Genomic DNA, 12,194 nt, shown 5'->3' on the forward strand with positions numbered 1-12,194 from the left:
TCTCTTCTTATAAGAACACCAGTCTTATTGGATTAGGGCCCTACCCTTACTACTTCATTTAACCTTAATCACTTCTTTCAAGGTCCTATCTCCAAATACAGTCACCTTGAGAATTAGGGTTTCAACATACACATTTTGGAGGAATACAGTTTAGTTCACAACACAAATGATGGGCACAAAGATTGAGGTTAAAATGATAGAGGTGGGGGCTTCCCTGGTGGCGCAGTGGTTGCTAGTCCGCCTGCCGATGCAGGGGACGCGGGTTCGTGCCCCGGTCTGGGAGGATCCCACATGCCGCGGAGCGGCTGGGCCCGTGAGCCATGGCCGCTGAGCCTGCGCGTCCGGAGCCTGTGCTCCGCAATGGGAGAGGCCACAACATTGAGAGGCCCCCGTAACGCAAAAAAAAAAAAAAAAAAAAAAAAAAAAATGATAGAGGTGAATGTATTTTAAGTATATTAATATATTTTTCTTAGGAAAGACATGCTGTGATACTCTAACATCATGGTCACTTTTCTTCACCATCTGTATTTGCTGAGAATTAAAAGGACATTCCAGATGAGGGAGTAATATAAGCAAAGGCACAGAGATGGGAACAGGAAAAACAAGCATGAGAAAGGCAGGAAGCCCCATCTAGGGAGATACAAGAGCAAAACGGACAGGGACAGAGAAACAAAAAGCAGAGAGAAAGGACTGTACTTTAAAATTCAGCATCAGTTAAAAACAGCAATTTCAGCTTAAAATTCGAAGCCTTTGCCTCTCACTAGTTTTGTGATTTGGGACAGTAATTTCATCTTCCTTGGCCTTAGATATTGGGAAAAGTAATTTCTAGGTGTTTACTGTTCTAAGATTTCATTACTTAATTATTCCACTATGTCGATGCTTATGTTCACACATTATTGTATTGTTTTAATCCAGATGTTGCAATAGACACTTAAGTTAGAACAGACTACAAAACACAGCACCTGTTTCTAAAATGAGCAAGAATGAGAGTGCCAAATTAATTCAAGGTTGTTTTCACTTCCAATCAGAAACAATCATTAAAAGGATATAGAAGATAAAGGATACAAATTAGCGAGTGGATGCAATTCTTTTCTTGCTATAGTTACATATTTTTGTACCCTGTTTCTTACAGTAAACAAGCTTAAAGCAGGCCTGGCCAAGTCCACCACAGCACTCTAAAATGTTTCCACTATTCAGCCAAATAGAAGTAAATTAATTGCATCTCTGTTTCATTGATGACATATTTTTTAACATCTTTATTTCACTATAATTGCTTTACAATGGTGTGTTAGTTTCTGCTTTATAACAAAGTGAAAGTTATACATATACATATGTTCCCATATCTCTTCCCTCTTGCGTCTCCCTCCCACCCTCCCTATCCCACCCCTCTAGGTGGACACAGAACCAAGCTGATTTCCCTGTGCTTTGTGGCTGCTTCTCACTAGCTATCTATTTTACATTTGGTAGTGTATATATGTCCATGCCACTCTAACTTTGACCCAGCTTACCGTTCCCCCTCCCCGTGTCCTCAAGTCCATTCTCTACATCTGCATCTTTATTCCTCTCCTGCCCCTTCGTTCCTCAGAACCTTTTTTTATTAGATTCCATATTTATGTGTTAGCAGATGATATTTCTTTTACTCTTTCTGACTTACTTCACTCTGTATGACAGTCTCTAGGTCCATCCACCTCACTACAAATAACTCAATTTCGTTTCTTTTTATGACTGAGTAATATTCCATTGTATATATGTACCACATCTTCTTTATCCATTCATCTGTTGATGGACACTTAGGTTGCTTCCATGTCCTGGCTCTTGTAAATAGAGCTGCAATGAACACTGTGCTACATGAATTATGGTTTTCTAAGGATATATGCCCAGTAGTGAGATTTCTGGGTCGTATGGTAGTTCTATTTTTAGTTTTTAAACGAACCTCCATACTGTTCTCCAAAGTGGCTATATCAATTTACATTCCCACAAACAGTGCAAGAGGGTTCCCTTTTCTCCACATCCTCTCCAGCATTTATTGTTTGCAGATTTTTTATGATGGCCATTCTGACTGGTGTGAGGTGATACTTCATTGTAGTTCTGATTTGCATTTCTCTAATGATTACTGATGTTGAGCATCCTTTCCTGTGTTTGTTAGCAATCTGTATATCTTCTTTGGAGAAATGTCTATTTAGGTCTTCTGCCCATTTTTGGATTGCATTGTTTGTTTTTTTGATATTGAGCTGCATGAGCTGCTTGTACATTTTGGAGATTAATCCTTTGTCAGTTGCTTCATTTGCAAATATTTTCTCCCATTCTGAGGGTTGGCTTTTCGTCTTGTTTGTGGTTTCCTTTGCTGTGCAAAAGCTTTTAAGTTTCGTTAGGTCCCATTTGTTTATTTTAGTTTTTATTTCCATTTCTCTAGGAGGTGGGTCAAAAAGGATCTTGCTGTGATTTATGTCATAGAGTGTTCTGCCTATGTTTTCCTCTAAGAGTTTGATAGTGTCTGGCCTTACATTTAGGTCTTTAATCCATTTTGAGTTTATTTTTGTGTATGGTGTTAGGGAGTGTTCTAATTTCATTTTTTTACATGTAGCCGTCCAGTTTTCCCAGGAGCACTTATTGAAGAGGCTGTCTTTTCTCCACTGTATATCCTTGCCTCCTTTATCAAAAATAAAGTGACCATATGTGCGTGGGTTTAACTCTGGGCTTTCTGTCCTGTTCCATTGATCTATATTACTGTTTCTGTGCCAGAACCATACTGTCTTGATTAAGGTAGCTTTGTAGTATAGTCTGAAGTCAGGGAGCCTGATTCCGCCAGCTCCGTTTTTCTTTCTCAAGATTGCTTTGGCTATATGGGGTCTTTTGTGTTTCCATACAAATTGTGAAATTTTTTTGTTCTAGTTCTGTGAAAAATGCCACTGGTAGTTTGATAGGATTTGCACTGAATCTGTACATTGCTTTGGGTAGTATAGTCATTTTCACAATGTTGATTCTTCCAATCCAAGAACATAATATATCTCTACATCTATTTGCATTTCTAATTTCTTTCATCAGTGTCTTATAGTTTTCTGCATACAGGTCTTTTGTCTCCTTAGGTAGGTTTATTCCTAGGTTTTTTATTCTTTTTGTGGCAATGGTAAATGGGAGTGTTTCCTTAATTTCCCTTCCAGATTCTTCATCATTAGTGTATAGGAATGCAAGAGATTTCTGCGCATTAATTTTGTATCTTGCTACTTTACCAAATTCTTCAATTAGCTCTAGCAGTTTTCTGGTAGCATATTTAGGATTCTCTATGTACAGTATCATGTCGTCTGCAAACAGTGACAGTTTTACTTCTTTTCTGATTTGGATTCCTTTTATTTCTTGTTCTTTTCTGATTGCTGTGGCTAAAACTTCCAAAACTATGTTGAATAATAGTGGTGAGTGTGGGCAACCTTGCCTTGTTCCTGATCTTAGTGGAAATGTTTTCCATTTTTCACCATTGAGAACAATGTTGGCTGTGGGTTTGTCATATATGACCTTTATTATGTTGAGGTATATTCCCTCTATGCCTACTTTCTGGAGGGTTTTTTATCATAAATGGGTGTTCAATTTTGTCAAAAGCTATTTCTGCATCTATTGAGATGATCATATGGTTTTTCTCCTTCAACCTGTTAATATGGTGTATCACATTGATTGGTTTGCATATATTGAAGAATCCCTGTATTCCTGGGATAAACCCCACTTGATCATGGTGTATGATTCTTTTAATGTGCTGTTGGATTCTGTTTGCTAGTATTTTGTTGAGGATATTTCCATCTATGTTCATCAGTGATATTGGCCTGTAGTTTTCTTTTTTGTGACATCTTTGTCTGGTTTTGGTGTCATGGTGATGGTGGCCTCGTAGAATGAGTTTTGGAGTATTTCTCCCTCTGCTATATTTTGGAAGAGTTTCAGAAGGATAGGCATTAATTATTCTCTAAATGTTTGACAGAATTGCCTATGAAGCCATCTGCTCTTGGGCTTTTGTTTGTTGGAAGATTTTTAATCACGGTTTCAATTTCAGTGCTTGTAATTGGTCTGTTTATATTTTCTGTTTCTTCCTAGTTCAGTCTCAGAAGGTTGTGCTTTTCTAAGAATTTGCCCATTTCTTCAAGGTTGTCCATTTTATTGGCATATAGTTGCTTGGAATAATCTCTCATGATCTTTTGTATTTCTGCAGTGTCAGTTGTTACTTCTCTTTTTTCATTTCTAATTCTATTGATCTGAGTCCTCTCCCTTTTTTTCTTGATGAGTTGGCTAATGGTTTATCAATTTCGTTAGTCTTCTCAAAGAACCAGCTTTTAGTTTTATTGATCTTTACTATTGTTTCCTTCATTTCTTTTTCATTTATTTCTGATCTGATCTTTATGATTTCTTTCCTTCTGCTAACTTTGGGGTTTTTTTGTTCTTCTTTCTCTAATTGCTTTAGGTGTAAGGTTAGGTTGTTTATTTGAGATATTTCTTGCTTCTTGAGGTAGGATTGTGTTGCTATAACCTTCCCTCTTAGAACTGCTTTTGCTGCATCCCATAGGGTTTGGGTTGTCATGTTTTCATTGTCATTTGTTTCTAGGTATTTTTTTTAATTTCCTCTTTGATTTCTTCAGTGATCTCTTGGTTATTTAGTAGTGTATCGTTTAGCCTCCATGTGTTTGGAGATTTTACAGATTTTTTCCTGTAATTGATATCTAGTCTCATAGCATTGTGGTCAGAAAAGATACTTGATGCTGTTGGTTCAGTGGTTTGTGTAGGCTTCCTGGTGGAGAGGGCTGGTGCCTGTGTTCTGGTAGATGAGGCTGGATCTTGTCTTTCTGGTGGGCAGGTCTGCGTCTGGTGGTGCATTTTTGGGATGTTTGTGACCTTACTATGATTTTAGACAGCCTCTTTGTTAATGGGTGGTGGTGTGTTCCTGTCTTCCTAGTTGTTTGGCATAGGATGTCCAGCACTGTAGCTTGCTGGTCGTTGAGTGGAGTTGTTTCTTAGCGTTGAGATGGAGATCTCTAGGAGAGCATTCGCCGCTTGATATTACATGTAGCCGGGAGGTCTCTGGTGGCCCAATGTCCTGAACTCGGCTCTCCCACCTCAGATGCTCAGGCCTGACACCCGGCCAGAGCACCGAGACCCTGTCAGCCCCATGGCTGCACACCTACGTAAGTCCTGTGCAACCAGTGCTTTTGGTTTGTTTTTAGTTTTCTCCCAACAATCACTCTTGGAACACCCTGCCAAGTATGATGCTCTGTGCTCTGCTTATGCTCACTCCAGTATGTGACCTTGGTCCACCTCCAATTTCTGTCCTCACAACTCTCATTTGGGTGCTGAAATCCTGAAGGGACTGTGCTTTTCTAGCTTGAGATGAGTTGCATTCCATGATGTACTGTTCTGGAGACTAGAAGTTCGAGGCCAGGGTGCCAGCAGTGTCAGTGTCTGGTGAGGCTCCCCCTTTGGGTTGCAGATGGTCTTTCTTCACAGCACGAGAGTGAGGAGTGAGGGGAGAGAGCTGATGACATATTTTTAATCAACTTTATTGAGTACGATTTACATATATATAAGGTACCCCTTTTAAGTATACATTTCAATTATTATTATTATTTTTTTTTTTTTTTTTTTTTTTTTTTTTTTTGCGGTAGGCGGGCCTCTCACTGTTGTGGCCTCTCCCCTTGCGGAGCACAGGCTCCGGAGCACAGGCTCAGTGGCCATGGCTCACGGGCCCAGCCGCTCCGCGGCATGTGGGATCTTCCCAGACCGGGGCACGAACCCGTGTCCCCTGCATCGGCAGGCGGACTCTCAACCAGTGCGCCACCAGGGAAGCCCCATTTCAATTATTTTTAATAAATGTATATACCACACAACCACTACAGTCAAAATATGATATATGTCTGTCATCTCTGAAAGTTCCTGTGTAACTTCTAAATCAATGAACCCCCTACCCTCACACCTTGTTTCCAGGTAACCATGAATCTTTATTCTGTCACTCTAAATTAGTGTTCTATTTTTTCTATAATTTCATATAAATGGAAACATATAGTATGTACTCTTCGGAATCTGGTTCCTTTCACTCAGTGTAGTATTTTTGAGATTCATCTGTGTTGTTGCTTGCACCATTACTCTGTTCCCTTTTACTGATGAGTAACATTCTGTGTTATAAATATACCATAATTTGTTTATCCATAACTTATGGATGGACATCTGGGTTATTTTCATTTTCCAGCTATTATGAATAAAGTTGCTATGAATATTCATGTGCAAGTCTATGTGAACTTCATTTCTCTTGGGTAAAAACCGAGGAGTGGAATTTCTAAATCACACTGTAAGTGTAAGCTTAACTTTTAAGAAACTGTCAAGCTATTTTCCAAAGTGATTGTTTATTTTATTTTTGTTTAATTTATAGTGATTGTTATTGATTTAAGTGATTAATTTAAGTGCCTGTTTAATTTATATTGTCCAAATCAATATATGATAGTTTCAATGGTTCTACATCTGGGCCAGCATTTGGTATGGGCAGTCCTTGTAAATGTAGACAATCTAGCAGGTGTGTAGTGGTATTTCATAGTGGGTTTTTTTTTAAATAAATTTATCTATTTATTTATTATTTATTTTTGGCTGCATTGGGTCTTTGTTGCTGCGTGCAGCTTTCTCTAGTTGCGGCGAGTGGGGGCTACTCCTCACTGCGGTGTGCAGGCTTCTCACTGCAGTGGCTTCTCTTGTTGTGGAGCTCAGGCTCTAGGTGCACAGGCTTCAGTAGTTGTGGCTCGTGGGCTCTAGAGCTCAGGCTCAGTAGTTGTGGTGCATGGGCTTAGTTGTTCTACAGCATGTGGGATCTTCCCGGACCAGGGCTTGAACAAGTGTCCCCTGCACTGGCAGGAGGATTCCTAATGACTGCGCCACCAGGGAAGCCCTCACAGTGCTTTTAATTTACATTTCCCTAATGACTAATGCTTTTGAGCATATTTTCGTGTATGTCTTGGTCACATGCATATCTTCTTTTGCTTCTCCCTCCTCTCCTTTGTGCTATTGTTATTATATATTTTACTTCTATGTTTGTTATACACTCCAAAATACATTGTATTATTTTTACTTTAAGCAATTAAATACTTTTAAAAATCACTAAAAATTAAGGGGAAAGGTCTTTACATTTAAGCATATATTTAGCATTACCAGTGCTCTCCATTCCTTTTTATTGATCCATATTTCCATTGGTATCACTTCTTCTTCACACAATAAACTTCCTTTAACTTTTATTGTGGTTCAGCTCTGGTGAAAACAATTTTTTTCAGAAAAATGTCCTTATTTGCCCTTATTTGAAGAGCAATGCTGCTGTTTATAGACTTTTAGATTGAAGGCTTTTTTTTTTTTTTTTTTTTTAGCACTTTAAAAATGTCATTCCAGGACTTCCCTGGTGGCACAGTGGTTAAGACTCTGCACTCCCAATGCAGGGGGCCCGGGTTTGATCCCCGATCAGGGAACTAGATCCCACATGCATGGTGCAAGTAAGAGTTCGCATGCCACAGCTGGAGCCTATGTGCCGCAACTAAGACCCGGCACAACCAAATAAATAAATTAAATTAATATTCAAAAAATAAAAATAAATAAAAATGTCATTCCACTGTCCTCTGGCTTATATAATTACAGATGACAAATCTACTGTAATTTCTATCTTTATTTCTCTTATCTAATGTCTTTTTTCTTTAGTTGCCTTTAAAATATTTTTTTCAAGGGTTTCCAGAAATTTGATTATGATGTACCTCTGTTAGCATGAGTGTGTTCATCCTGCTTTCAGTCCATTGTGCTTTTAGAACCAGTGGGTTCATAATTTTCATCAAATTTGGAGCCATCATTTCTTTATTTTTATGTATCACATTTTTATTCCTATAAATTCCATTTGCCTCTTTTTTAATAGTTTACATTTCTTTCCTTACTGTGTTCATGTTTTTAACATCTTTGCTAATTCTAATAACACTTTCATTTCGTGCTTTTTCTCTTGACTAATTTGTTTCCTGGCTAAGGGTCCCCTTTTCCTTCTTCTTGGCTACTTTATTAATTTTTTTCTTGGATGCTGGATATTGTGAGTGTTATGTTGTTAAATGTTTGGATTGCTTTCTTCCTGTACAGAGTTAAATAACCAGGCCTCGAACAAGTGTCCCCTGCATTGGCAGGTGGATTCCTAACAACTGCGCCACCAGGGAGGCCCTCATAGTGGTTTTAATTTACATTTCCCTAATGACTAAAGCTTTTGAGCATATTTTCGTGTTCCATCACCTCTGAGGTCTATTTATACATTTTGCTAGGGTGGGTCAACAACAGCATCCACTCCAATGTTGGTTCATTCTTACTTCTAAGGCAGGAATCCTGGGGTCTGCATTAAATTTCCCAGATGATCATTAAGAACTCTCCATTCTGGATGGCCAGAGCTCAAATGTCTTCTTGCCCTTTGTGAGCTCTGAATATTTCCTCTTACAGATCCATAGTCATTCCTTCTCCATCTTCATGGAGCTTTATTCTCTATGTGGGTAGCCTGGTACTCAATGAAAACTAGAGGTGACCCCATGCAGATTTATGGACTTCTTTTCTTATAAATGCCCCCTTTCCAAAACCCTGTAACTTCCAGCTTTCTCAGCCTCTCCAGACTCTGATCTTCATCTTCTCAAGTCAGCAAGGCTTCCAGGATCTGTTTGACTTTACGTCCCTGTGTTCCCTCCCTTGGTTTTGACTCCAGGCAGAGAACCAAGAAGATTGTATGGGTCACAGTTGCTTCCTTTCTTACAAGGATCACAATTCTATGCTGTTTATTCTCCGAACATTAGAAACAGTTGCTTCATTAATTTCTTCCGTTTCTGACTTGTTTACGGTAGGGGGTTAGAGCTGGTCTTTGACACTCTGATTTTAGCATAGCCCTTGTATAGGATTTATTCCCGGTGGGACTATATGGGTACAGACTCAGACTAGGTGGAGTTTATATGACAACTTCTTTTATAAATTGCTACCTGAAGCAATGTGTTGTAATCACTACTTGAATGTTTCAAAAAAACATTTACTGTCATGTTATAACTGGTTGTAGATAGTCACCTCTGACTAAACATTAAGCTTGGAGATCCAGAGGAGACCTTCAAAATGGTGGAAGAGTAAGATGTGGAGATCACCTTCCTCCCCACAAATACATCAGAAATACATGTACATGTGGAACAACTCCTACAGAACACCTACTGAATGCTGCCAGAAGACCTCAGACTTCCCAAAAGGCAAGAAACTCCCTACGTACCAGGGTACGGCAAACGAAAAAAGAAAAAACAAAGACAAAAGAATAGCGACGGGACCTGCACCACTGGAAGGGAGCTGTGAAGGAGGAAAAATTACCACACACTAGGAAGCCCCTTCACTGGCGGAGATGAAGGGTGGCGGGGGGGAAGCTTCGGAGCCACGGAGGAGAGCGCAGCAACAGGGGTGCAGAGGGCAAAGTGGAGAGATTCCCGCATAGAGGATCGGTGCCGACCAGCACTCACCAGACTGAGAGGCTTGTCTGCTCACCCGCCAGGGCGGGTGGGGGCTGGGAGCTGAGGCTCGGGCTTCGGAGGGCAGATCCCAGGGAGAGGACTGGGGTTGGCTGCGTGAACACAGCCTGAAGGGGGCTAGTGCGCCACAGCTAGCCGGGAGGGAGTCCAGGAAAAAGTTTGGACCTGCCTAAGAAGCAAGAGACCATTGTTTCAGAGTGCGTGAGGAGAGGGGATTCAGAGCACAGCCTAAACAAGTTCCACAGATGGGCATGGGCTATCAGTGTGGACACCAGAGACAGGCATGAAGTACTAAGGCTGCTGCTGCAGCCACCAAGAAGCCTGTGTGCAAGCATAGGTCACTATCCACACCTCCCCTCCGGGGAGCCTGTGCAGCCCCCCACTGCCAGGGTCCTGTGATGCAGGGACAACTTCCCCGGGAGAACACACGGCGCGCATCAGGCTGTTGCAATATCATGCCGGCCTCTGCCGCCCAGGCTCGCCGCATTCCGTACCCCTCCCTCGCCTCAGCCTGAGTGAGACAGAGCGCCCTAATCAGCTGCTCCTTTAACCCCGTCCTGTCTGGGCAGGTACAGACGCCCTCAGGCAACCTACACGCAGAGACGGGGCCAAATCCAAAGCTGAACGCCAAGAGCTATGCGAACAAAGAAGAGAAAGGGAAATTTCTCCCAGCAGGCTCAGGAGCAACAGATTAAATCTCCACAATGAACTTCTCCACAATCAACTTGATGTACCCTGCATCTGTGGAATACCTGAATAGACAACAAATCATCCCCAAATTGAGGCGGTGGACTTTGGGAGCAACGGTATATATATTTTTTTCCTTTTTCTGTTTTTGTGAGTGTGTATGTGTATGCTTCTTTGTGTGATTTTGTCTGTATAGCTTTGCTTTTGCCATTTGTCCTAGGATTCTGTCTGTCTGTCTTTTTGTTGGTTGGTTTGTTTGTTTTTTTAGTATAGTTTTTAGCACTTGTTATCATTGGTGGATTTGATTTTTGGTTTGGTTACTCTCTTCTTTCTCTCTTTTTTTCTTTTCTAATTACATTTTAATTTTTTAATAATTATTTTTTGTTTTAATAACTTTATTTATATATTTATTTTTCTTTCTTTGTTTGTTTTTTTCTCCCTTTTCTTCTGAGCTGTGTGGCTGACACGGTCTTAGTGCTCCAGCCAGGTGTCAGGTCTGTGCCTCTGAGGTGGGAGAGCCGAGTTCAGGACATTGGTCCACCAGAGACCTCCCAGCCCCTCATAATATCAATCGGCAAGAACTCTCCCAGAGATCTGCATCTCAATGCTAAGACCCAGCTCCACTCAACGACCAGCAAGCTCCAGTGCTGGACACCCCATGCCAAACAACTAGCAAGACAGGAACACAACCCCAACCATTAGCAGAGAGGATGCCTAAAATCATAATAAGGTCACAGACACCCCAAAACACACCACCAGACATGGTCCTGCCCACCAGAAAGACAAGATCCAGCCTCATCCGCCAGAACACAGGCCCCAGCCCCCTCCACCAGGAAGCCTACACAACCCATTGAACCAACCTTAGCCACTGGGGGCAGACACCAAAAACAATGGTAACAATGAACATGCAGCCTGAGAAAATGAGACCCCAAACACAGTAAGTTAAGAAAAATGAGAACACAGAGAAACAAAGAGCAGATGAAGGAGCAAGGTAAAAACCCACCAAAACAAACAAATGAAGAGGAACTAGGCAGTCTACCTGAAAAAGAATACAGAGTAATGATAGTAAAGATGATCCAAAATCTCAGAAATAGAATGCAGAAAATACGAGAAATGTTTAACAAGGACCTAGAAAACTAAAGAGCAAAGAAACAATGATGAACAACACAATAAATGAAATTAAAAATTCTCTAGAAAGAATCAATAGCAGAATAACTGAGGGAAAAGAACAGATAAGTGACCTGGAAAATAAAATAGTGGAAAAAACTACTGCAGAGCAGAATAAAGAAAAAAGAATGAAAAGAATGGAGGACAGTCTCCTGGGACAACATTAAACGCACCAACATTCAAATTATAGGGGTCCCAGAAGGAGAAGAGAAAAAGAAAGGGACTGAGAAAATATTTGAAGAGATTATAGTTGAAAACTTCCCTAAAATGGGAAAGGAAATAATTAATCAAGTCCAGGAAACACAGAGAGTCCCATACAGGATAAATCCAAGGACAAACATGCCAAGACATATATTAATCAAAATATCAAAAATTAAATACAAAGAAAAAATATTAAAAGCAGTAAGAGAAAAACAACAAATAACATACAAGGGAATCCCCATAAGGTTAACAGCTGATCTTTTAGGAGAAACTCCACAAGCCAGAAGGGACTGGTGGACATATTTAAAATGATGAAAGGGAAAAACCTACAACCAAGATTACTCTACCCATCAAGGATCTCATTCAGATTCGACAGAGAAATTAAAACCTTTACAGACAAGCAAAAGCTAAGAGAATTCAGCATCACCAAACCAACTTTACAACAAATGCTAAAGGAACTTCTCTACACAGGAAACACAAGAGAAGGAAAAGACCTACAATAACAAACCCCAAACAATTAAGAAAATGGTAATAGGAACATACATATTGATAACTACCTTAATGTAAATGGATTAAATGCTCCAACCAAAAGACAGAGACTGCCTGAATGCATACCAAAATAAC

Source organism: Hyperoodon ampullatus, assembly GCF_949752795.1.
Source record: "Hyperoodon ampullatus genome assembly, chromosome: 9".
NCBI lineage: Eukaryota > Metazoa > Chordata > Mammalia > Artiodactyla > Ziphiidae > Hyperoodon > Hyperoodon ampullatus.